At 37.1% G+C, this 27,598-nt stretch overlaps 1 pseudogene; it reads left to right on the top strand.

Annotated features, from left to right (window-relative positions):
* Positions 1-7,427: 7,427 nt before the first annotated feature.
* On the top strand, positions 7,428-24,692 carry LOC133768028 (tumor susceptibility gene 101 protein-like; annotated as a pseudogene).
* The last annotated feature ends 2,906 nt before the right edge of the window (positions 24,693-27,598 follow it).

Here is a 27,598-nt window from a genome sequence, read left to right as displayed (position 1 = left end):
TTTTTCAAAAGAGAAAATCATGCTATACAGTAAAATTTGATTGGTAATACCGAATAAGCATTATGAAAATAAATCATGTGGAATACATAAAATTTCAAAAAATAAAGCAGCAACTGAGTGACTTGTATCAAGGAAAGTTCACTAATTTACAAAATTTTATCTGAATCCAAAAAGCTAAACGTTCTTCAAATTGGAATGGAGGATTATGGATACAATGGAAAGACCAATGGAAAAAATGCCAAAGATGTGAAATCATAGAGATATTCATTCAAAAAATGCCTGAGAATGGCATATGGAATGAGAACAGCATTGTGAGCTAAACTGATTACAAAGGAACGGATTTTAAGAGGTCTATTAGACTGCATGTCACACTTTGAATTTTAGTTCATCAGAAAAGATCCATTAGCATTTATTAAGAAAATTAATATTAATTGACACAAATGAGGCATTATGGGATGCTGAAACCAAAGGTAATATTGGTGATAATGTGGGAAGAGTGAACAAGGACAGTAAAGGATAAGAATAAAGTAGAACTTATGAAATTTTGCTACCTGATAGACATGAACTATAACACACTAAAGTCATTACATTCTCTTAACAAGGAAATAAACACAGAAAAAGAATTTTGGAAGGCAGTTAGTACATTTAATTTCAGTATGTAAAAGCATGCTTGTTATAATTGTTTATGGTATAGTCAATAGAAGAATCTAGCCAGGAAGCTGAATGACCAAGAAAAATCTGGGAGATGCTCTCATATTCGTGGAAGTTGACACCTTAGGATCACATGAGAAACACAGGGAAAGGAAAAGAGGACAAATTCAGAACACTCAGATTTACAGGCAGGGTTGACGCTGTGGTGCAATGAGTTAAGCTGCAGCTTTTCGTGCTGGCATCCCACAGCGGAAAGGGAGTTCACATCCTGGCTGTTCTGCTTTTCATCCAGCTTCCTGCTAAAGCGCCTGGGAAGGCAACAGATGATGGCCCAGCTACCTTGTCCCTTGCCACCCATACAGAGGACAAGAATGAGGTTCCTGGCTCCTGGCTTCAACCCTGCCCAGACCTCGTTATTGGTTGTTGCAGCCATTTGGGGAGTGAACCAGCAGATGAAAAATTCTCTCTCTCTCTCTCTTTCTCTCCCTCTCTCCCTCCTCCCATCTGTCACTGCCATTCAAATAAATAAACATTTTTAAAAGAATTGTTTATTTTTTGAAAGATTTACACAGAAAGAGGGAGAGACACACAGAGATCTTCATTCACTTTAATCGCTCCTCAAATGGCTGCACTGACCAGGGCTAAAACAGACTGAAGCCAGGAGCATTTCATATGATCCAAGCACTCGGGCCACCCTTCACTGCCCTCCTAGGAGCGTTAGCAGGGAGCTGGATAAAAAGTGAAGCAGATAGGTGTCTGGTGCCCATATAGGATGCTGGCTTCACAGGTAACTTACCCCATTGTGCCATCGTGCCAGCCTCAATAAACATTTTTTTTTTTCTTAAAACTAAAGGCAATTAATTCTGAGACAAACTTCACGCAAAACCAATAAGAATGAGAAGAGGCAAAAGAAGAACGAGAAAAGAGCAAGTATATAAATCTAACCCAAGAGAGACTGTTCAAGTAAAATATAAATAAAAGCTTTAATAATGTTTATGTTTGAAGAAAAAAGAAAGAAGATATCTATTTACTTGGCAGCAAAGATCATGGTAACATTTGTCAAGGCAGATTCAATGATGGGAGTAATTGCCATAGTTTAATTGGTAGAAGTTGAAGGAAAGAAGATAAGACAGAACAACTTATAGAGAATATTCTTTGAAGGTTATTGGCTTAGAAGAGAAGGGTATAGATAGGATTCACTAGTCAAAGGACACAATGATTAACAGGACTTTATTTCCTTTGACTATGTAGATGTACCATAAACTATTTACTGTAAAGAAACATTACAGCATGTCAGGAAAGGATGTACTAACTAGGATACCAAATCCCTTAAGGGAGAAAAGTTGACATGTTCAAGAGTAGAGAGGTAAGATAAGTCTTAAATAGGAAAAGACACACTTCCCCTTCTGAAAGTGGGGAAAGGAGTTAACCTGTGAATTTTGGTAAAGTACTTGATGTTGGACTTCACAAAGGTCTGTTGGATAATTCACTTATTAGCATGGAGTATAGGAAGAGTCTGCTAGAGTATAAAGAATACATTGTTTTATAAGATTTAAAGATCTGTTTTTGATGGTAGGGTACAACACATTGACATTTGAATAGTTAAAAGACACAACTCTTTATTATAGTTCCAAATGAAAGACAGCTGTCATGCAGGGCAACAAGGAAATGTACCTGGGGTAGTGTAACAGTAAGCTGGAGCTATACTGGGCAGTTTACAGATAGCAAATGAGTTGCAGTTAGTTAGATTTTTGTTTTTTTGAATCCTCATGAATTAGTATATTTAAATAATTTCTTGGGTTTTGAGTTGTATTATCTGGCCCCAGTTGTCTAGTCTCTAGGTCTGGTGCAATTAGAGATAGCGTCTTGTGGTCAGGGATACAAAATCTCCATAGGACAAGTGGTTATAATGTGGACTTAGCAACTAAAGGAGAATTGGCCTCTCACCAGGGCTAAAAGCTGTGTTCAGTCAATGTTTAAAGAACAAAAAACTATACTAAAATTATGTAGAAAAATAAGATTAGAGGAAGTATCTAATATGTATGCAGGATAAATTGAGTAAGATATATGACACACAATAATAATACCTGATATTTTCAAGAAGTGTCGTGCGTATAATGTTATCTCTATTACCACATGAGCTAAATACTGTAATATCTCAGTTGTACAGATGGGGAACCCAAGGAACAGAAATGTTAAATAACATGCTCAGGATCGTGTACTGAAGATGAAGGAGCCAAAACATTTTTAACTTTAAGGCTAAGCTTTTAACTTCTCATCTAGCCACACTCAGTGAGTGCTGAATGTATTGCTGAGATGGAAATTAGGTAGATTATAAAGAAACAATTCCATCTAATCACAGAACTATGGCATACCTCCCAGAAACGCTCAGCAACACAGATATAGAGAGGAAATCTGGTCATAAAGCAAGTCCACAGAAAGACAAAACGATGTGGATATTGTAAATCTGAGATCAAGGGGTCCAAAGTCAACTTTGAAACAAGTTGAAAGAAAGGTGTGGGAGTGTAATAAAAAATCGCCTTAATTACTATGTAAGGTGATTGTAGAATAAAGCTTTTCCTCTACAATTCATAATACATCATCCCTGAGTTAGACAGACTTACCTCTCAGTAGTGCAGCTGATTAGCAAGTATCTGCTCACCTTCTTTCAGTATGAGAAAGCAGACAATTATTACAAGGTTTATATAGGTAGGTTGGCTCCTAAGAGGGAAGAGGCTGAGGCACTAATGCCCGGTTTCTTCTCTTATGCTCAATGATTTGGTATCTTTTTTTCTTTAAATAACTTTCAGCTCAATTGATGTAATGATAAGAGAATTTAGCTTAATGGAGAAAAAAGTAATGTCAGACTTGTAATATGGATTGAGAGAAATGAATGAGTTTGAGAGACAGGAAGTTCCTCAAGGTAGAAAATCTGGAAGGTAGCAAGTGATGGGGTAAATATGTTTGAGAAGGATTTTTACAAAAGAAAAGAATAGTGATTTTCCTTTATTTTTAATTGATAACAAGAATATAAGCAGGAAAGGTAAATAGGAAACAGGTTTTATCTTGGGAGCTAATCCAAACTTCTCTGCATGACTCCTTAAATTATCTTGAGAGAACTGGAAAGGGGATACTGGCCGAAAGCCATTAAAAGGCATTAGGTCTGATGCAAACATTTTCTAGTTTTTGTCATTGAGAAAATGTACTATTGTCAAAATATTCACTGCCTCTTTCCACCAGCCCTGCTTATTGGGGAATTTAATTTCTGTTTTTCATGTAATTTATTTTACTTAATTAAATATGAATGGAAGAGTTACTATGCACATCAACATTTGTGCATGTCCATCTCCTAGGAGGCATAACAACTCAGGGATGAGAAGCACCTTTGGGAAGGATCTCAAAATGAACAGGAGAGAAACTTGAACTAAGGCTAAAATACAAAGGATTCTCATGCTTACATGAACTTAGGAATTTTGCTAGTTTTAAATTATTTTATTTGTTATAACAGTATTACCCAAGCTAGAATATAGACAAATATCTACACCTGAGTTTGATAAGCTTGGCTCTTATCGTTTCCTTCTCATAGAAAAGGGGAATGTAGTTAACTTGATTAGAATTCATGACTAAGTGTTGCAAGGACAATTGATGCTAGTGAGGATCAAAAAGTCATTCCTGGTCACCATCAAGAGCCTAATTCAAGTTATTCCATTGATAATAATATTAATGTGGAAAGTTAAGCAGATGAGCCCATTAAGCATGCTGAAAACTCAGCAATTGTCTCTAAATAGATGAAAAATATAATGTGCTAATTCATCAATATTCTCATTCTGGTAAGTTTAATTAAGCATTCTTTCATTTAAAATACACACAATTCAGTTTACTCTTACATTTCCTGAAGCACAATGCAAATGAACTTTTTATGAAGCAAGATCAAATAAATTACTTCAGTAAGTGTTTTTTCCTTTTGCTTTCCATACCTAATTTCATTTTAGAAATGTATATTGTGCTCAAAGAGAGAATTGTTATTCATTATTAAAGAATGCTTAAAGCATATAAAATTCTCAATTTGCCTTCCAATCACACTCTATGTCTCTTAAAAATACAAAAGAAAGCTCAGAAGTACATGTAGAAGTGAATATGATGACAGATAAGAGAAAGAAGCAGAAGGCAAAAAAAAAAAAAAGATAAAACAACAAAGTAGTGAAAATAAGAGTAGAGTAAATGAAACCTTTTTCCTGCATTATATCTGTGCTAAAGATTGTTCCATTGAGTATAATCCCTATTTGGGGAGTGAACCAGCAAATGGAATATCTCCTTCTCTCTCTGTAACTCTGCCTTTTTTTTTAAACCTTCATGTGTAATCAAATACTAGAAAGATTTGAGAAATTTTTGGAATAGTTTTGGAAAAAGTTTGAGACATGTACAGACTAAAGATTCTCTCCAAAAACTCAGGACCCTCTTAAAAGTTCTAATACTTTGTTAGCAGCTCTGTTCAAGAGAACAAGATGGAGAAATAGAATTTTCTTGTTTTTAAATACATGTAACTATTCACACACACACAAACACATGCATACACACACAAAGCACATATAGAGTCAAACACACATATGGTATCTTTATGTAAGTGTACAAGCAAAGAGATATGTATGTATATGACCTTTAAACTGAACAGATAGCTTGGAACATTTTTTTTTTAAATAATATATAGGTCTTATGATATGTTAGTATTTTGAACTCCTTTCCCAGTTCAAATATTATTTTTCAAGTGATATTTTCAAATTTCAAATTAGTGGATCAAAAAAAACATACATTGAGATATATACCAAAGTATGAATATAATGCTTCAAAATTAAATTTGATACACTATTTAAACTCTGACTTGTTCAGTTCATCCTTCATCTTTGCAATGACATATTCCAACGTCTTTCTATTCAAAACATTGTTTTCCATAATCACAATTTTCTAAAAGTTTAAAGAGAGGACATTTTTAGAGCTCCATTTGAAGAATAGTTTGATTAAAAGTTTCAAATGGATATTGAAGATTACAGAGCTATAATTTAAAACTGACTTCAGATAGTTCAATGCCATTTTAGTACAATTAATGTGATTCGAAATATATCTTTTGAAAGGCTTGAACATTTCTAAAACCAAATTAATGATGAAAAACAGAGATAAAAAGCATGCATTGCTATGCTGAAGTACTTCTTAATATTTAACATCAATTTAGTAACAAAAATTTATATTTCAGGGACTGTCAATATGTAAAACTCTACATTGTATTTTGTAAATAAATAAAACTATAGTTTGCGTTTTGATTTTATAATATCACAGAATATTTTAGATATAAATTAAATGTGCTACTGTATGCTATTTCAAATTATTTGAAATTACTAATATCATACACAAGGACTTCTTTTACCCACAAAGCTTCGTCTCATCAAATTTCCATTTTTATTATAATAAATAATTTCATTGTCAATATTGAACTTTATAAGGGGAAGTTACATTAGCTTTCTAAGTAACTTTTGATGCTTCATCTTTGACAGTGTTGATTCAATCTAATGAATTCAATAATCCCCTCCCAAAATCAAGTCACCCTTACAGTTTACATAGCAGATTTTCTCTTTATAGAGTCTGACGTCACCAATATAAAAACTGGTATTTATCTGTTTTCCAATTTTTTCCTTTGCAAGTGAAGCCAACACATCAACAGTCATTGTTCTATGTTTTATAAGTGCAATAGAAAACTTGGAATTGAAAATGAATGAAAATAATTTAGAAAAAAGGTCACTTTAACTAAAATGTTAGTTTCACTGAGTGCCATTATAAATGCACATTCTGCAGCTGTGTATGCATGTCATCTTCTGGGAGAGCCAATGTTCTTAACGTACTTTTTAAGTAAATGCTGATGCTTCTTCTGCAGATTTGTTTCTCTGTATTTTATGCAGTGATATCATCAAGTTTCCTTTTATGGATCAAATAAACTTTTCTAACAAATGGACATTTAGTATGCATTTTTATAATAAAATGTGCACTTTTGTTCTTTGTTCACTAAGGCAGAAAATAGTTAAAGGAAGAAAATATTTTTAGGTTTACAGCACAATATGTGCATAAATTACTATAAAATATTAAGATTACTCTCTATTTGGTCCTCACGCTAGGTCTTAGCTTCAATATCCTGTCCATATTTCTCATACATCTACACAGGCATGTCCATTTTCTTCTGTCACCTGGTGAATGGAGGCTCTGCCTGTCATATAAAGGGAGAAGTGTGGGGGATGTTGGTAGTGGAAGTGGTCAACCCCGGCAGGGAGGAGTATATTATCATCCACAGTGTTTAGGATTGTTGGAGCATAACAATATAAAGAAGAAAAGCCGATAAAATTTTAGTCAGTTTCATTGTTGTATTTAAAATCTCTCCAGGAATGCAGCCCTTTATTGTCTAAACTAAGAACAGTCTGCCTCTCCCCTTCATTTTTGTACCATTCTGTGACATTTGGTTGCATCTTGCAGGTTGGGGTATTAACTATGGCACAGGTAGATGTTTTCAAATTATGTTCAGAGGCAGAAGTGTTGAGGACTTTTCTGGATACTACTTAAGGAAAGAAAGCATTGGCCTTCCTTGTCTGCTGTCGTAGAAAATCTCTGCATACTATATGTAGGACAAAGGCGTTTTTAGAGGAAAAAAGTCGAACCAAATGACCTGTTTCTGCTGGTTTGAAGGCTTTTCAGATTGAATGGAGCAAACACTTGTGTTTACTGTACACACATCTCAAATGGGCCCCATGTTTCTAGAATTGGCTATCACAGAGTTGGATGCAAAAACTAGACACAGGTAAAACCCCTATAGTGTTTTTATATAAATAGTAAGACAATTGTGTTTTAAAATAAAGAAAAATTCATAAAAAAGATCAACAAGACAAAGGACCACATTTTGAGTTTTAAAAAATTTGAGGATATTTTAATTGAGCATGCTTTTAAAGAGGTGCAGTCAGTGTCACCCTGTGCTTGAATAGTTTAAAGACAGTAAACAGTCAAGATCATCAAATGAATTAGGAATGATTGTTTTCCATGAAACTAGTGAGGATCTACTAGATTGACTCCCAATAATTTTACCACCCTACACTGAACAATTGGATGTGATTACAGGTGTGGGTAGGAGGCTGGCATTCAGCGTGCAGTTGCCTTGGGGCAGCCCGGGGCAGCCTCGGAGTGACTGACTCTTTACCTGTAGATACAGGAGTTGTGAGGTTGTTGTTGTGGTCGTGGTAGTATTGGAGAGCTAGTTCAAGAAAACAGTGTCCAAGTAAAAATACAGAGACCTATCCATACGTGATACTGTCAGTGTTATTACTCTCTACAAAGATCTCAAACCTTTACTGGATTCATGTTTTCAGTTCCAGAGAATCAGTGAACCCCAGTGGAACAATTCCTGTGCCTTACAGAAGTGATAAGTGTACTCTTCCAATATGCATGTGACTGCTGGACACATACCCATATAATCCTCCTGTTGTGTTAAGCCTACTAGTTCACTGACTACTGAAGCAGGAAAGCATGCTGATGCAAATGGGAAGGCACATCTCCCTTAACTACACAAGGAAAGACCCAGTCAGACTGGTTGGGGCTTATTCTGGTCACGACTGTGGTATTCCGATGAACCTGCAGTTTTCTCTCATCCTACTATTCCAGCATCCCATCCTTCACACCAGGCAGCAGGAACACCAAATGCTTCCTACATGCAAGGCTTGCCATGCAGAAGCTGCATATCCATCTGGACATCCTGCCAATTCCAGTGGCTACCCTGGCCATCTTCACTCACCTGGTGATCCATACTGCCACAACAACGTCACAGTATCCTTCCCAGCCTCCTGTGAGCACCACTGGTCCTAGCAGGGGTAGTAGAATCAGTGAGGACAACACCTGAGCCTCTCTCATCTCAGCCATCAGTGACAAGCTGAGATGGCGGATGAAGGAGAAAATGGATCATGTCCAGGCAGAGTTCAATGCCTGGAAAAGAAGAGACAATACTCTGAATAAAGACAGGAAAAACTGGAAGAGATGGTTACCTGCTTAGATCAAGAAGTATACTCAGGGGGGCCGGCGCTGTGGCTCACTTGGTTAATCCTCCACCTGCGGCGCCGGCATCCCATATGGGTGCCGGTTCTAGTCCTGGTTGCTCCTTTTCCTGTCCAGCTCTCTGCTGTGGCCCCAGGAAGGCAGTGGAGGATGGCCCAAGTGCTTGGGCCCCTGCAATTGAAAAAAAAAAAGTACCCTTGGGCCAGCACTGTGGTGTAGTGGGTAAAGCCGCCGCCTGAGGTGCTGGTAGCCCATATGGCTGCCAATTCAAGTCCTAGCTGCTCCACTTCCGATCCAGCTCCCTGCTGATGGCCTGGGAAAGCAGTGGAAGATGGTCCAAGTCCTTGGGCCCCTGCACCTGCGTGGGAGACCTGGAAGAAGCTCTTGGCTCCTGGCTTCAGACTGGCACAGCTCAGGCCATTGTGGCCAACTGGGGAGTGAACCAGCAAATGGAAGACCTTTCTCTCTCTGCCTCTTCTTCTCTCTCTGTGTAACTCTGACTTTCAAATAAATAAATAAACCTTAAAAAAAAAAGTACCCTACTTTACAAACCAATCCTAAAGCTGTATGCATAGGAAAATGCAATTGAAGACACTTTTACCTCAGAGTAGCATTGAGGCGAGGAGTAATAGACCTGTATGTTGTTCTGAAGCATAGACAGCCTCTGTCCCATAGACAGTTCCAGCTTAGAGCGCTAATGCAAAAAGAAAGACGGCCAATCTCCGTAACCTCTACTGACAACTCTGATACCAGCAGAGACTGAACTCTTCTTAAGACATTCTTTTCTTCTCTTCCTTTCTCTTATCAGTAGGTCCCCAAAATAAGTTATTGCAGTTTATCATCTAAGTGTAAAAATGTTTTGAATCAATAATGTATTTTCTGTTTTCTTTTTGTAAAGGATGGCTTTTATTATCCTCTGGGAACATTTTGTGCCAACCATGCTAAATCAAATTTGTTGCATTAAAAAAAATAGATGTAACATTTAGCAATTGGCATTCCCAAAGCTCCACTACAGCTAATAAACTGGGAATTAGAAAGGCAAAGACTTGCCAAACCACCAGTCACAGTTCCTTGTTCAACCTGGGAGCTTTTGCCTATACAAGCCTCACCCTTGCCTTTGTTCAAAGATATTCTTCTCAGAGAATGCTCTCCTTTCTATCTATCATCTTTCTATGCAATAATCTATCATAATTATTGTTTTTCTTATGCCTTAATGTAATTGTTTCTGAGTCATTCTTTGACAATTAGTCTAGAGGCAAAATTTCACTCAGCCTAAACTGTGTGTCTAATTAACTTTTTTCTATCTTGAAATAAACTGAGATTAGCTCTCAATATGCCTTTGAGAGTTTTCTTTTCTCAAGGCATAAGTCAAAACTATTCTGGAAAAACTAGAACCCAAACACGAGTCCTTCAGTGGTGTCCATTTTCATTTAATTCTAGCTAACAATGCTGGTACAAATTCTCATTTAATGAAGATTTTGGAGGATAATTGGTACTCTAAAAAATCACATGCAAGGGGATTAAATGACTTCTGATGCAATCTATTTATAAAATCATTTATGTATTTGAAAGTCAGAGTTACAGAGAGGGAGAGAGAGAGAATCTTCCATCCACTGGTTCACTCCCCAAATGGAAACAAAGGCCAGGGCCAGGCCAGGCCAAAGTCAAAAGCCAAGAACTCCATCCTGGCCTCCCAAGAGAGTAGCAGAGACCAAGCACTCAGACCACCTTCTGTTGCTTTCCCAGGGGCATTAGCAGGAAGCTGAATTGGAAGCGGAGAATCCAGGACAAGAACTGGTGCTCACACGGGATGCTGGCTTTGCAGGTGGCAGCTTAACTCACTGTACCACATGCTGGCCTCTGATGTATTTTAAATATTTCATTTTCTTAAATTCTTTGAGCAAGATTAACTATAAAAAAGCATGTATCTGTGGAAATTGAAGTCAAATAAAAAAGAAAGGCTTAAAAGATTGCAAAAACTTTTGATTTCCCCTCACAAGTCTCTTTACTCATTCTTTTGTATCAATTACTTAATATTAGATTCCACATCATTTTTAATTTACACTTCTCCCCTTTCATTTTAACCTAATAGCTGTCACTCAGTCAATTCACAAAGGGAATTAAACATAGTCCTTTATTCAAGTGCTCAAGGGATTCTCTATTTTCTTTAATAGCAAGTATATTTTCATTAGTACTTATTTCTTTTCTTTTTTAACTTTTATTTAATGAATATAAATTTCTAAAGTACAGTTTATGGATTACAGTGGCTCCCCCCCATAACTTCCCTCCCACCCGCAACTCTCCCCTCTCTTGCTCCCTCTCCCCTTCCATTCACATTGATTCATTTTCAATTCTCCTTATATACAGAAGATCAATTTAATATATATTAAGTAAAGATTTCAACAGTTTGCACCCACACAGAAACACAAGTGAAAAATACTGTTTGAGTACTAGTTATACCATTAAATTACAATGTATAGCACATTAAGGACAGAGATCCTACATGAGGAGTAAGTGCACAGTGACTCCTGTTGTTAACTTAACAAATTGACACTCTTGTTTATGGCGTCAGTAATCACCCTAGGCTCTAGTCATGAGTTGCCAAGGCTATGGAAGCCTTTTGAGTTTGCCGACTCTGATCATATTTAGACAAGGTCATAGTCAAAAGGAAGTTCTCTCCTCCCTTCAGAGAAAGGTACCTCCTTCTTTGATGACCTGTTCTTTCTACTGGGATCTCACTCACAGGGACCTTTCATTTAGGTCATTTTTTTTTTCTTTTTTTGCCAGAGTGTCTTGGCTTTCCATGCCTGAAATACTCTCATGGGTTTTTCAGCCACATCCGAATGCCTTAAGGTCTGATTCTGAGGCCAGAGTGCTGTTTAGGACATCTGCCATTCTATGAGTCTGCTGTGTATCCCGCTTCCCATGTTGGATCATTCTCTCCCTTTTTTTTATTCTATTGGTTAGTATTTTTAGACACTAGTCTTGTTTATGTGATCCCTTTGGCTCTTAGTCCTATCATTATGATCTATTGTGAACAGAAATTGATCACTTCGACTAGTGAGATGGCATTGATACATGCCACCTTGATGGGATTGAATTGGAATCCCCTGGTATGTTTCTAACTCTATCATTTGGGGCAAGTCCAATTGAGCATGTCCCAAATTGCGTTAGTATTTATTTCTAACATGGGTGATGTTATCTATTTAGATGCTAGAAACCAAGTTATGATCAGAATTAAGTGAGGAATACCAGTGCCAAAGGTGCAGACATTAAGTATACATAATTTAAGGTACTAGGTCACTGAGTTTCAAAATGAAAACAAGTACTTAAGCCAATGTCGGGGAAAAAAAAAAAAAAGCTTAATGATGATGACTTCTTAATGGTGATGAGTACATAATACTCCAGGGAAAAGATGGAAGTTATCATTTACAAACCCTGCAGGTTAACTATATAAATGCTAGAGAGCATTCTTTCAGGAATAATATGCACTGACAAGTCAGATGAGATAGTCTCAAATTAAGAATGCAAAATAAATTTATTACGCTGTTTCTGTAGTATAACTTTGTAAGTAAAATTAAACTGCCATTCACTTTTTGAAATAACATAAATAGGTAAGTAAAAGTAACTTTAATATATTTGAATGAAAAATCATCCAAATTGATCTTTTTCATAATCATCTGTTTATGGCTTTGTTATCCTAATATTTTTATCCCTTTCATTTCTGTTGATTTCCATTTCCACATTCTTAGCTAAGCAGATACCAAATGCTGGCAAACTATAATATTTGCTGAAAGAGGACCTGGAAGTCCTGATGTAAATTAATTAAAATGTACCACATGTCAATCATTAATATTTTCAGTCATATAAAAAAGCAGTATATCTACCAATTATTTTTCAGTACAGAGAAAAATGAATAAATTATGTCAAAATTTCCAGCAGTTTGTTGATCTCAGCAAAAGCTCTCTAATTCTGTTCTTTGACTATGAACAATAAGAAATTTTCAGGGTCGGGACATAAAATGAGGTTGTTTTCTTTCCTGGAGAAAAGCCTTTTGAGATTCAAGGCTAAAGTTAGGCAGGAACAGAGCAACATATAATTTTACAGAATTCTATTATCCCTTTGACACATAGCAGAGAATATACTAGAAATGATTTCCTGCAAAATGCAGAATATATGCATCACAAGATTTTGTTTTGAAAAATATCTTTGTTCAGCTTGAGATCAACATTCCCAGGAAACATACGCCAAATATGCTGCCAGAGTTCTTCCCCTCACATTGGTGTCTGCCAGGGTTGTGAAAAAGGAACAAATAAAGCAACAAACAAAGCTGGAAAACATGTGGGCCTCACTTTATTTTGTAAGATAATTTATCATAGAACATATTTTTAATAGAAAAGACAAGAAGTAGTTAGCACTCTTAAAAATTAATCAGCTTGAAAACATTACTCCAACTCTTAAGTTTAACCTCTTTGAAGAGTTTTAGTAAGTGCTTGCAGAAGATGATTGAGTTGAAAGTGGGTTTACTGCTCAAAAGACATGTTAGCAAAACAGCTAAAACCAATGATAGGAATGTACCATTTTATTGTTATTCAGAATGCGTTCCTGGAAATTGACAATAGTAAAAAACAAAAAAAGAAATTGAGCTCTATTAGGGAATGCCATCATATTGACCAAGGCTTACCAATGTCTGTAACTGTCTCTTCCATTTTCCTTAACATTCTTTAGATTTACAAGAAAAGTAAAACATTGTAGTACATGAAATGAAATATTACTGTGAAAGATCTTTTTGTTGAAGGAGTATAAACATAGGATGGATTGAAATTGACAGGTTAAGAGACCAAGTGGCCACTTGTATTAAATTCATAATAACTTTATTTATTAGCCATGAATTCAAACATTGATGAACTCTATCATCTATCTAGCTACAGTTCTCTTACAGAACATTTCTTTCAGCCTGCATTTTTGTTTAAAGCATTAAAAATTCCTGCTTAGAAGTTCTTTCCATGGTCAAATTGCTTATTTGAGGCAATCAGTTTAACACATTCTCTTGATCAGGAAAATATATATATATATATATATATATATATATATATATATAAAATATAATATATATATAATATACATGTCACATTTTTAAAACATTATATATATATGTCATATATGGTGTCCAAAGCCTGTGGAATACTTCCATAATTCAGGATTCATGACATATATAATTTTAGACTGTGTTGTGAACTTTTTCTCACTCTCAATGCTGGTAGCCATTTATTTAAATGTAGGTGGTGCCTAAAGTAATAATCACAATAGTCATTGCAATCATAGTCAGTATCTGTTTAGGAAATATGCTAAGTATTTATAAATTTGTATCTGTTCAGAAACACAGTGAAAGGTGAATTAGAATCGATTAGATTGTTCCAGGGTGTGTAAATTTTAAAAATTCATCTATGTACAAAGAATCAGCAGTTCCCAAAGGTCAGTTCTGCCATAAACATAAGATACATTTAGGTCAGGCTATGGAGCAGGTAATGTGTTCTGCTCTACCTTAATCCCTTTATGCATTCAAAGCCCGCCAGCAGACAAGGCAGGATTTACTAGAGCTTCACTTTACACTTGGCTTTCCCACTCAGTGGCATTAAGATGAAACTCCCAAAAGATAACAACTGGCTAAGATGAGCTCATCTAAATGCAACCCAGTCATTCAGGTTTAGATAATAGCCACTGCCAAGATAATTTATGGTTTTCAACATTTGTTAGCATTGGTAAAAAAACCGGGCCCTAGCAACTGTATTAAGTCATGAGCTGACACGAGTGGAAAGTAATTTGCACGGGCTGGAAAAGGAGAGTCACAAAGAACTTTAATAATGTAAGTTTTCTTTGAACTTTGCCATTGCACTAGTTTACAGAAGTTAATTCCTACCTTCAGTTTCAAAAGACAAAGATTAATTGACCCTCCTTATCTGAGTGCTCTTTGATTAGAAATGTGCTTTCTCACCTATATCTTCCATCATAGATGGTGGTTGCTCAATAAAAAGATGTGTCCTGAACCAATACTTCCATTTTTCATACGAGCAATATGTGGCTACAGGTTACTGCTTTTGTAAAGCTATTACTTTTACTGTCAACATGACTGCTGCCTTAAGATGTCTCATTAGGTGAAATAAATGGAAGGAAACAAACAAAATCTGACCAGTCACTCCTCCCAAAAAAATCTGCAGTGACAAAAGATAAATAAATAAAAAACGTTTGTTATCAGACATTTTAAAAGAAACGGGAAAATAGGAGTTAACTCTTCACAGTACGTTCAACAAAGGTATTGTCAGATGAAAACAGAAGGAAAATAACAGTATCCCTAGTGTTACTCTGGAAATCAGGAAATGAGGATTTTGTTCTAATATATGGTCCATTACAAAATCAAGGTAGGAGAAAAAAATGTGTTACAAAGATATAAAGACAAATCAAACATTCAACATCTAGGGGCCAGCATTGTGGCATAGCCAGTTAAGCCAGCGCCTGTGATGTTAGCATCCCTTGTGGGTGCCAGTTCCTGTCCTGGTTGTGCCATTTTCAATCCATCCTCTGCTAATGCTCCTGGGAAAGCACCAAAAGAAAGCCCAAGTACATGGGCTCTTGCACCCACTTGAGAGACCTGGATGAAGCTCTTGGCTCCTGGTTTCAGCCTGGCCCCCAGCCCTGGCAGTTGCAGTCATTTGGGGAGTGAATCAGTATATGGACAACCTTTCTCTCTGTGTGGCTTGCTCTCTCTGCAACTCTTTCAAATAAATAAATAAATAAATAAACCTTTTAAAAAATCCACACCTAAAAAGACAATTTACTTATGAAAGCTAGTTAAACATATCATTTGCCTGTGTGACAGATTCACTTAAATTCTAATTCCTGAGGAAGTATAGAAGCAAGCTTGAATTGAGCCAAAACTAAAGTTTTGGCTTATGCTGTCATTTATAATTAGGGCTTTTAAGTTTTTGTTTGATTTCTTAATAAGGAATGATCAAATCTCTTAACACATGCAGGCAAACAGAATGACTAATTTATATAAAATAATTTGAAGAATAAAAACTGGTCAAGAAGCCCTATCTCAACTTTAATCTGATCAACTATAATGTTAACTCCTACTTATTTTTAGTAATTGTCACATAATGAAACAATAACCATAGCTGTCTTATAGATAATAAAGCTTTACTTAAAAAAAAAAAAAAAAAACAGACTTATGTATTTGAAAGACAGAGATACTGCATCTGCTAGTTCACTCACCCAAATGGCCACATGAGTATAGCTGGGCCAGGCCTTAGGCAGGAGAGTGGAGCTCCATCTGGGTGGCAGGGGCCCAGGTACTTGAGCCATTTTCCACTTAATTCTCCAGCACTTTACCAGGAATCTATAATAGAAGCAGAGCAGCTAGGACTCTAACTAGTGTTGATGTGGGATGTTGCTAGCAGTAGCTCAATCCACTATGCCACAACATTTATTTTAATTTTTAAGATCCTCAATGCACAAGTAATTTTGACATTGACCTGTTCATCATTTGGCTTCTTGTACCTTCTTTGTAAGTGTTTTGAGGAAAAAAGTATTACACATAACTCTATTCTATGGTCAATAATAAATGTTGTAGGCTGATTTTTTTCTGGCCAAAAAGATACGTGGAAACCTTAACTTTAGCATGTGACTTTATTTGAAAACAGGGTTGCTCCCATGTAATTAGTTAAGATGAGAGCATAATGGTATATGCTGAGCTCCTAATCCAATATTCCTGGTGTTTGCTAATTGTGGCCTATTGTGTAAGCTGCTCCTGGCCACATTGGAGTGCCTGAGGTCAGGTACTGGCTCTAGCTGTCCACCTTCCTGCTAATGCAGAGCCTAGAAGCAGCAGATGATGGCTCAATTACTTGGTTCTCTGTTACCTAGTTGGGAAACCAGGATTGCGTCCCAAACTCCCAGCTTCAGCTTGGCCCAGTCCCAACCACTGTGGGCATTTGGGGAGTTAACAAGCAGATAGGAGCTCTCTCTTTGTTTTCCTTCTCTGTTTCTCTGCGTCAAATAAAAATAAATGCGCCAAATATTTTTAATGGCCATGCGAAGACACAGAATGATGAGGAGAATACTAACAATAATGGATAATGATGGCTGAGGTTAGAAATATGTAGCTAGAGGCCATGAGATGCCAGTCATTGCAAGTGATAACAGATGGTAGAAGAAAAACAAGAAATGGATTCTCCCCTAGATCCTTCCACACGATATGACTGGGCTGACAGCTTTACTTTGGACTTCTAGCCTACAGAACGATGAAACAATATATTTCTAGGCATTTTTGTGGTGGATTTTTAAGAGCCCCTCCATTGATAGTACTTCGTTATAGCAGCTTTAGGAAACTAATACAGTAAGTTAGACAAAATAACTTGTTTGCTGTGAGACAATCAAACCTACAACCTACACCTTCATCTGTGTCTACTCCTCTTAACTATACCACCAACATTTTCTTGTGAAAATGGGAATGGCATTTGCAAGCTTGCCATAATCACTCCTGCAATATAAGAAGGAAGTCAGGTTTTATGAGGAAAGTCTGGTTCTTCTTACTCTAAAATGCAAACTTCAGTCTTAAACAAACAATTTGAAATAAAACTCTCAAGAGAGACAGATCTTTTCAGTAACTGGCAACTTACTGTCAGGACACTGCCAAAGCACCATAGGTGTGTTATAAACAAGGTAAAGATTGTAAAGGTTGCGTATTATTCAAACATGGTTCCGACAAACAACTGAATTAAATCCGCCATTAGAGTCAGGCTTAGTAACAACTGAAATTCCATTATATGATCCCACACCTTAAGGAAGGCTAGTACAAAGTAATCAGATAAAAAGACATACCACAGAATGGTCTCACTGTGAGAATACAGTCATAAGAATTGGACTAGTAAGAAAATAGAGACTAGAAAAGGTGTTCACTAAATTCTTCCCTGTCATACTGAACACAAAAAATAGCTCAGAACACAGTATTATTCTAAACCCTAATGATGAATAATTTTTGAATGACTTTTATTTCTTGATTATTCCCATGAATGGCAGAGAAAATGTTCAAACCTAAAACTTTAAAAGAACATCATTAGTAGAATAAGGTTGCAGGAGACAGGGCAGGTAAGTTAAGGAATCAAAAGAACACTAATTAACTGTGGACTGATAGTCAATTCTCAGTATTTCATTACTTTTGAACCATCCAGACAGCATGTGTCCTGTTTAGGATGGATTCTCTCAGAGCAAAAACGTCTGAAACTCCCAAGACCAAGCTAGTTTATTTTCTTGGTACTTTTCTTTGTGGATCCATATATCAACTTTTTCTCCTATCTCTTTTTTCTAGTACCTCAATGTCTCTAACTCTGTTCTTTCCAATACAGTTTACTTTGACATTTCATATTGTGTTTCTTAAAATACTAGTAAAATCATTATCATAATCGACATGATAGACAACACAAATCTTCATGGCATAAATCAATGCCAAACACTTTGCTTGTTACTTCGTTAAAGTATCATTTACAAAGTTTTGACAAGTTTAAAGTTCTTTTTCCTTTCTATCTTTAATGTTCTGTCTGTTCTTTGCACTTTTATTTGCTTTCCTGAATTTGAAATCTTTTGATGTTCTTATTGCCTCCAATTCATGCACTTCATTTTTGTGATGGTTCCATTATTTGCCACCTTGCTTTTGTCTTGTCGCCTCAGTCAGGAGTCTCATTCAAAGCATTTTTTCATTGTAATTTGTGAATAATTGCCTGGAGAAAGTTCTAGAGTCTAATTAAATTTGACATTAATTGCTTCCAAACTCTGTGAGTTACTATAAATGAAAGCGAGCATCTCTTGCAATAATTGAGGTTTCTTAGGATGAAAAGTGATCACCAAACTCAAGAATCACATTAAGCTCTTTTCTACAAAGGTTGCCATCATATACAAGTAGTACAGAGTAAAAATAATGACACAAAAGTAGAGCTAATGTAAAATAGAAAACTATGTCATAAAATGAAGACTACTAAGTAAATTCAAAAGAAATATCTCTTGTCAATTAATCTTTAAGTAAATATACATTGGAAAACTATTATAAACTGAGTAGTTTCTTAGTACTGTAAATTGAATGTGTGATATATAAGCTTTGACTTTGGCAAGTTTATTAAGTGACTATTCTGCTATATATATGGAACAATAATAAGTTCTATTAAAGTTGGACTAATGAATGTGCTGACTACAAATATATTCAATGTTCAGACAATGAAATATCAAGTAGAGACAAGAATAATGTTGGAGTCGAGTGACTGTATGAACCCTCTTGCAACTGACAATTATAAAAATAGAATTAATCATTTTAAAAAGATACTGGAAAACATGCAAGCACTTACAGAAGCCCAAGGAGAGTTTACTTTTGAAAAACCACTGTAAAGGGTAATAATTGTGAATGTGGTATAGTTATGACTGTAGAAAAGAAAAGCCAAACTGCAGGTTGACTGATATTGTGAGAGAAACATCAGAAATAGACCAACAATCTGAATATAAACCCTGTCCAAATCCAAGAATGAAAGCTAAATTATGCAGGCCAAAAGAGAAAATCAAGGTGCCTTGTGGGACAGGTGTTGTGGTACAGTGGCTTAAGTCACGGAATGCAGCAGCTGCCATCCTGTATCAGAGGATCTGTTCACTATCCAACTGCACCACTTCCCATCTAGCTCCCTGCTGATATTGTGAAACTTGTTAACCTTCAAATAAATAACTAAATAATAAATACAATTTTTTTATTTATTTAGTTTATTTTTTGACAGGCAGAGTGGATAGTGAGAGAGAGAGAGAGAGACAGAGAGAAAGGTCTTCCTTTTTGCCGTTGGTTCACCCAATGGCCGTGCGGCCGGCACATTGTGCTAATCCGAAGCCAGAAGCCAGGTGCTTCTCCTGGTCTCCCATGGGGTGCAGGGCCCAAGCACTTGGGCCATCCTCCAGTGCACTCCCGAGCCATAGCAGAGAGCTGGCCTGGAAGAGGGGCAACCGAGATAGAATCCGGCGCCCCAACCGGGACTAGAACCCGGTGTGCCAGCACCGCAAGGCGGAGGATTAGTCTGTTAAGCCACGGCACCGGCCATAAATACAATTTTTAAAAAGATACAAAAGCCACGAAAAAAATGACAATCCTGTGATTGGGAAAGACAAATTAACTGAGATTATATCAGATACACCTATACATGAGAACAAGACTATATTTTAAATTTATATAGCATTGATTTTTACTTTTTCATATCCTATCAGTAAAATTCATAAAATTTCTATGTGTAAACATATATTTTACTCTAAAATATTGTGTCTGTTGGCAGTTAAGTAATTAATCAAGACTTTCTTGCATGTTTTAATTGTTTCTCTTCTGCTTTTTGAAAAAGTTTGCTTGTTGAATTACATTCACTTAGAAATGGAGTGCCTTTCAATAATATTAGAACATAAAACAGCAGTAAATTTCTACATAAATATTAAATGATTTCCTTATACTTAGAACGAGAAACTATGGTTCAAATGTTTTAAACATATTTTTTGGCCAGTGCCGCGGCTCACTAGGCTAATCCTCCGCCTGCGGCACCAGCATTCCAGGTCTTGTCCCGGTTGGGGTGCCAGATTCTGTCCCCGTTGCTCCTCTTCCAGTCCAGCTCTCTGTTGTGGCCCAGGAGTGCAGTGGAGGATGGCCCAAGTGCTTGGGCCCTGCACCCCATGGGAGACAAGGAGGACGCACCTGGCTCCTGGCTTCGGATCTGCGCAGCGCGCCGTAGCGGCCATATGGGGGGTGAACCAACAGAGGGAAGACCTTTCTCTCTGTCTGTCTCTCTCACTGTCTAACTCTGCCTGTCAAAAAAAATATATTTTTTAATTTTTCTCATCTACTTAAAAGGCAGAACAACAACAAAAAAAGAGAGACAAAGAAAGAGAGAGAGAGAGAGACACAGAGAGAACAATCTTACATCCTTTGGTTCATTCTCCAACAGCCTACAACAGTCAGAGTTGAGCCAGGCCAAAGATAAAAAGTTGTAATTTCATTTGGGTCTCCCACATGGTTATCAGGGGCTCAAGTACTAGAGCCAGGACAACTACAACTCAGGAAGCATTATCAGGTTACTGGATTGGATGAAGAGGAGCTGGATCTTAAATCAGTCCTCTGTTATAGGACTACCAGCCAGTGGTTTAACCTGCTATACTACATCTGTCCCTGGTTCTTAAACTTTATCCTGAATAAGACTGTTAATGATGCTCACTTTAAATTTCTTGTTTACTTAAAAATGCAAACTGGTTAAGCCACTATGGATGTCTGTCTGGAGATTCCTCAGAAACCTGAACATAACCCTACCATACAACCCAGCCATCCCACTCCTTGGAATTTACCCAAAGGAAATTAATTTGGCAAATAAAAAAGCCATCTGCACATTAATGTTTATTGCAGCTCAATTCACAATAGCTAAGACCTGGAACCAACCCAAATGCCCATCAACAGTAGACTGGATAAAGAAATTATGGGACATGTACTCCATAGAATACTATACAGCAGTAAGAAACAACGAAACCCGGTCATTTGCAACAAGATGGAGCAATCTGGAAAACATCATGCTGAGTGAATTAAGCCAGTCCCAAAGAGAAAAATATCATTTGTTTTCCCTGATTGGTGACAACTAACTGAGCACCAAAGGGGAAACCTGTTAAGTGAAATGGACACTATAAGAAACAATGACCTGATCAGCTCGTGTCCTGACTTTAGATGTACAATGTAATACTTTATCCTTTTTAGTATTTGTTGTTGTTGTTGTTGTTCTAGTACTAGTGGTTGAACTCTGTAATTAACACACAATTATTCTTAGGTGTTTAAATTTTAACTGAAAAGTGATCCCTGTTAAATTTAAGAGTGGAAAAAGAGAGGGAAGAGATGTACAATTTGGAACATGCTCAATCGGACTTGCCACAAATGGTGGAGTTAGAAATGTGCCAGGGGATTCCAACACAATCCCATCAAGGTGGTATGTACCAATGCCATCGCACTAGTCCAAGTGATCAATTTCAGCTCACAATTGATGGCTTGGATAGGTCTAAGAAACAAAGGGATCACACAAACAAGACAAGTGTCTGCTAATACTAACTGATAGAATCAAAAAGGGAGAGAAAGATCCAACATGGGAAGCGGGATACACAGCAGACTCATAGAATGGCAGATGTCCTAAGCAACACTCTGGCCTCAGAATCAACCCTCAAGACATTCGGATCTGGCTGAAGAGCCCATGAGAGTATAGTAGGCATGGAAAGCCAAGGTATCATGGAAAAAAAAAAAAAAAGACCTAACTGAAAGATCTCTGTGAGATCCCAGTGGAAAGAACGGGGCCATCAAAGAAGGAGGTACCTTTCTCCGAAGGGAGGAGAGAACTTCCACTTTGACTATGACCCTATCGGAATAAGATTAAAGTCAGCGAACTCTAAAGGCTTCCATAGCCATGGCAACTCATGACTAGAGCCTAGGGAGATTACTGATGCCATGAACAGGAGTGTCAAATTGTTAAGTCAGCAACAGGAGTCACTGTGTACTTACACCCCATGTGGGATCTGTCCTTAATGTGTTGTCTAATGTGCAGTGATGCTATAACTAGTACTGAAACAGTATTTTTATACTTTGTGTTTCTGTGTGGGTACAAACTGATGAGGTCTTCACTAATTATATACTGAATCGATCTTCTGTATATAAAGAGAATTGGAAATGAAAAAAACAACCTGGTGTTAAATTGGAAATGGCATAGAAAATTAATTAATTTTTTTAAAAAAACTATTATGTAGTATCTCTGTCTTTAATGTGCTGTACACTGTTATTTAATGCTATAATTAGTACTCCAATGGTAGTTTTTTCAGTTTGTGTTGCTATATGGGCAAACTGTTGAAATCTTTACCTAATATGTACTAAACTGATCTTCTGTATATAAAGAGAATTGAAAATGAATCTTGATGTGAATGGAAGGGGAAAGGGAGTGGGAGGGGGGAGGGTGCGGGTGGCAGGGAAGTTATGGGAGGGGGGAAGCCATTGTAACCCATAAGCTGTACTTTGGAAATTTATATTCATTAAATAAAAGTTAAAAAAAAAAGTTGCTAATTCAATAAATCTAAATTGGCATTGGAAACTGTATTTCATAAAAAGTTAACTGTATTGCATTGCAATTAATAGTAAATAATATCTGCATTCCAATGGTTCCTTAATGCCTTGATTTATTTACAAGTCTTGATTTAGGCTCAGTGGTAATCCAGGGTATTTTAGAGACGTACTTTTAATTTAAGACTTATTTAATTATTTGGAAGTCATCTCAGAGACAGAGGGAGAGACACAGTAAGAGACTGAGATAGTCCATCTGCTGATTTGCTCCCCAGCTGGCCACAAGAGAAAGCAGGAACTAGGAGTCTCCCATGTGGATGCAGGGGCCCAAATATTTGGGCCATCTTCTGTTGCTTCCTCAGGCCATTAGCAGGAGGGTGAATTGAAAGTGGAGCAGCCAGGATACAAACCAGCACACGAATGGGATGCCAGCATCGTAGGCAGTGACTTTAACTGCTACACCACAATGCAGACCCTACAGTTCTATTTTTAAGCAGTGGTTCTAGGGCTGGAGCTGTGGTGTCGTGGGTTGGGCCACTGCCTGCAGTGCCAGCTTCCCATATGAGCACCGGATCAAGTCCTGGCTGCTTCAGTTATAATCCAGCTCCCTGCTAATGTGCCTGGGAAAGCAGTACAAGAAGGCCCAAGTCCTTGGGCCCCCGCACCCTCATGAGGGACCCAGAAAAAGCTCCTAGCTCTTGGCTTCTAGCTTCAGATCAACTTTGCTCTGGCTGTTGCAGTCATTTGGGGAGTGAACCAGCGGATGGAAGAGCTCTCTAACTCTGCCTTTCAAATAAATAAAGATATCTTGGAACAAAATGGAAGGGGAGAGGGAGCGGGAGAGGGGAGGGTTGCGGGTGGCAGGTGGGAAGGAAGTTATGGGAGGGGGAAGCCATTGTAATCCATAAGCTGTACACTGGAAATTTATATTCATTAAATAAAAGTTTAAAAAAAAAAACTAACTAAATAAAAAATAAACAGTCGTTCTTAGGATGGCAGTGGGGGCACAATGGGTAGGACCCTGCTTCAGAAATGTACATCACATATCATCAGATGCCTGCTTCAAGATCTGGTTACCTTGTGCTTCCAATCCAGCATTCTTGTTAATGTATCTGGCAGGCAGCAGATGACACACCAACCACTTGGGTTACTACCACCCATGTGAGACAGCCAGATGGTGTTCCTGGCTACTGGTTCCTGGCTTCAGCCTGGCCCAACTTTGGTTGTTGTGGGCATTTGGGTAGTGAGCCAGTGGCTGAAAGATATTCATCCATTCATTCTCTCTCTCCCCAAACCCTGCCACCTCTCCCTCTATATTTCTGTCACTTGATCTTTTAGATATCTTTTTTTAAAAAATAGTGGTTAACCATAGTGTTTTCCATAATGGCTCTAGTAATTTGCATTCCAATTTCCTTCTTTCCTCATTTAATAATCTTTGTCATGAATTTCATGTTATGTGATATTAATATATCCACCTCTGCTTTCAAAAGAAATAGCATGTATATGTATAAATGATGCTTATATATGAAGTAAATATGGAAAAATGCAAAATTGTTAAAAAACCAGACAGTGGTTGTTCAATCACTATTATCTGAGTATTGTTAAAATTGTGTGACTTTGGTTTGCTGATATCTGAAGCGAGGAGAAACTGGTGGATCCTTGCTTTTCTTCCCTACATGTCAACCCTACGGATATCATAGGAGTGAGAGGAACTTATTGGGATCTGAGGAAAAACAAACCTTGCAAGAAATTCCAGGGGATTCTTGTTAGAGAAGGAAATGACAGCTTAGAGCAGTGGACAGTCAGTAAAGATGAGGCTTAGGTCTGGGAAGAATTTGGAAATTGTATTGAGATTTAGTCTCCCTCACATTATTGACATGCATTATGAAAGCAAGGGTCTACCGCTGGAGGAGGGACAGTAACAATGATTTCAGGTCCTATGTCTGGTGCCTATGGGCCCCCTCTTCACAGTACCAGCAAGTTTTATATCTAAGTATATATTCCTAGACAAGATAGTTAATAGTCCCAGAAAATATATAGTTATGGGGTAGAATAATGACATTTATAGATAGACAACAAATAGAAAGTACTCTATACACGTGTGATATTAGTTCAAAGAAAAATGTAAGAAGAGTCAATATTTCATGTTATAAATTTTAATGTACATTTCAGTGGAAATGATAGAATGTTTAAAAAACATAAAGTGTGTAGAATAGATAAATAACAAAATTAATAAACATACATAATCCAATAAAATTTTATCTATACTTTGATGACCTAAAAATGAAAATATCAGATTATTTTGAGCAAGGCCAAGGATTTTTGTACTGCATCAGAGTATTTGGGTATGAGTAATGGCTCTGGTACCAATTCTAGCTTCTTGTTAATGCCCACCAGGGAGGCAGAAGGTGATAGTTCCGGCAGTCCAGTTCCTGCCACCCAAATGGAGACAGGGATTGAGTCCTGAGATCCTGGCTTCAGCATGAGGGCCTCTTATGGACATCTGGGACATGAACAAGTGTCTCTGTCTTTCAAATAAATGAACAAATTGCAAAAGCTTTACCAAAAGTATTCAAGATGAATCATATTTATAATCAGAAAATTGAAAAATATTTAATATTGGAAAACTGTCAACCAATTATTTTAACATCAAACACAAGACACACACACATAAAAAGTCATAAAACAATCACAGCATTCATATTCTCACTTAAAAAGTACACTTTCTTCACCACCCAAACTTGGTTTCTTAATACTATTCTTTACTAAATGGAACCAGAGAGAAAAATTCATCTGTGCCTACTAATAGAACAGTATGACTGTCAGAATATATAAATAAATGGAATAAAAGAGAAATGTTTCTTCACAAAAAAAATTGAATATAAGTGTAAGTATCTTTTCTGCTATAGAGCTTAATTTCTCATTCACTCCTGCCTTAGTAGGACTGGTTTGTGTAACTCATGTCCCAAAAAGAGAGTATGCCAAGGAGAAAAGTTATCCCAGAGGAGAAAGCTAGCAAACACTACCACACTGAATGATCTAGGGAATTACTGCTAGTGATAGATGCCATGTTGCTAGTGAGCACCCTCTGATATGCCACGAGGGAAAGGACATTCCTCTATGTGATAGAAAAATTAAAGGAAAGGGCTTGCACTGTGGTGTAGCAGGATAAAGCCCTGACCTGCAGCACCAGCATTCCATACGGGTGCCAGTTCGAGTCCCGGCTGCTCCACTTCTGATCCAGCTCTCTGCTATGGCCTGGGATAGCAGTAGAGGGTGGCCCAACTCCTTGGGCACCTGCACCCATGTGGGAGACCTGGAAGAAGCTCCTGGCTCCTGGCTTCGCATCAGCTCAGCTCTGGCAGTTGTAGTCATTTGGGGAGTGAACCAGCTGATGGAAGACCTCTCTCTCTCTGATTCTACCTCTCTAAGTAACTGTCTTTCAAATAAATAAAATAATTTTTAAAAATTAGAGAAACATTAGATAAAACCAAATTGAGGGACTTTCTATAAAATATCTGACCCATGATCCCCAAAACTGTCAAGATGATGAACAAATGAGGGAAGACTGTGCAACAATCACAGGAGTAACCAAGGAAATATGACTGGATAGAACATGATATTCTGGATGGGATCCAGGAACACTAAATGCAATCTAGAAAAAGTAGTAAATTCCAAATAAGTGTGCAGTTGAATTAATAGCATTGTCCTAATATGAATTTCTTAGTTTTAATAAATGCCACACGCTAATGTAAGATGTTAGAATGCTTCGAACTGGACTGAGGTATATAAGAACCTTTGGTACTATCATTGTTACTTTTTTATGAAGACAAATGTAGTAAAAAGTAAAAAACAAAAACAGTAAAATTCAACTGACTAAAAGAGCACACTCACACACTACCCAAAAGAGTTAATTTAAAATATGCTTAGTCATTATGAAAGAGAAATTACACTGGACACAGTTAAAAAAATCAAGGAAGGTTCAATAGTCGAAACTATTCCAAAAGGGAACAGAAATTTAACTAAACATCCTGAACAATCATTTGAAAAGGCAAGACAGTTTCTACATCCCTGAGGTGAGTTAAGAGAAAAACACTGGAGGAAATTTGGACATTACAAGGGAGATTGGTCAATGGTGATGTCATTGTTTGTTAATTGGGTCTATTGAAGTTCAGCTCTTCCCTATCCTCCCACAGAAAGAAGAAGGCAGGGCACTACCTCTCATATTTACATTTCAAAGGGGTGGCTTCTAGATTGTTGAGAAAGATTTACTAGTATTGTAAATATGGTAAGAGGCTGAAAGATTTACTTCCTAACAGGAGGGAATAAGACTCTGAAATTATGAATTTTCTAAAGTAAATACTTAAAGAAAAAGAAAGTCAGGGAATTAGAAAACTCATTTTAATCATTTGTTGTGATGTAAACAGGCATACAGGTTAAAACTGATTAGGTTTGTGAGCTGGTAGACCATGCCTTCACCACGCCCCTGTGTGACCTTGTGCCCCTACCTGGCCAATCAGGTTAATTGGTCACTCCCCTTTGGAAGTGGATTAAAAGCCTGGGACATGGTGTGCCCACTCTCTCCTTTCCTTGGCCTTTTTGCCAGTATGGGGCTTGCTGCAACATGTGTGAGACAGCCATTTAATAAAAAAGAAAATTTTAAAATCTATAAATGAAATATTACAATTGGAAATTTAGCAAGATTGAAAGAATAAGGTCAATATTCAT

The sequence above is a fragment of the Lepus europaeus genome, chromosome 10, assembly GCF_033115175.1.
Source record: "Lepus europaeus isolate LE1 chromosome 10, mLepTim1.pri, whole genome shotgun sequence".
Lineage (NCBI taxonomy): Eukaryota > Metazoa > Chordata > Mammalia > Lagomorpha > Leporidae > Lepus > Lepus europaeus.
The sequence above is the reverse complement of the archived record's forward strand: the minus strand, read 5'-3'. Positions and strand labels throughout refer to the sequence as shown.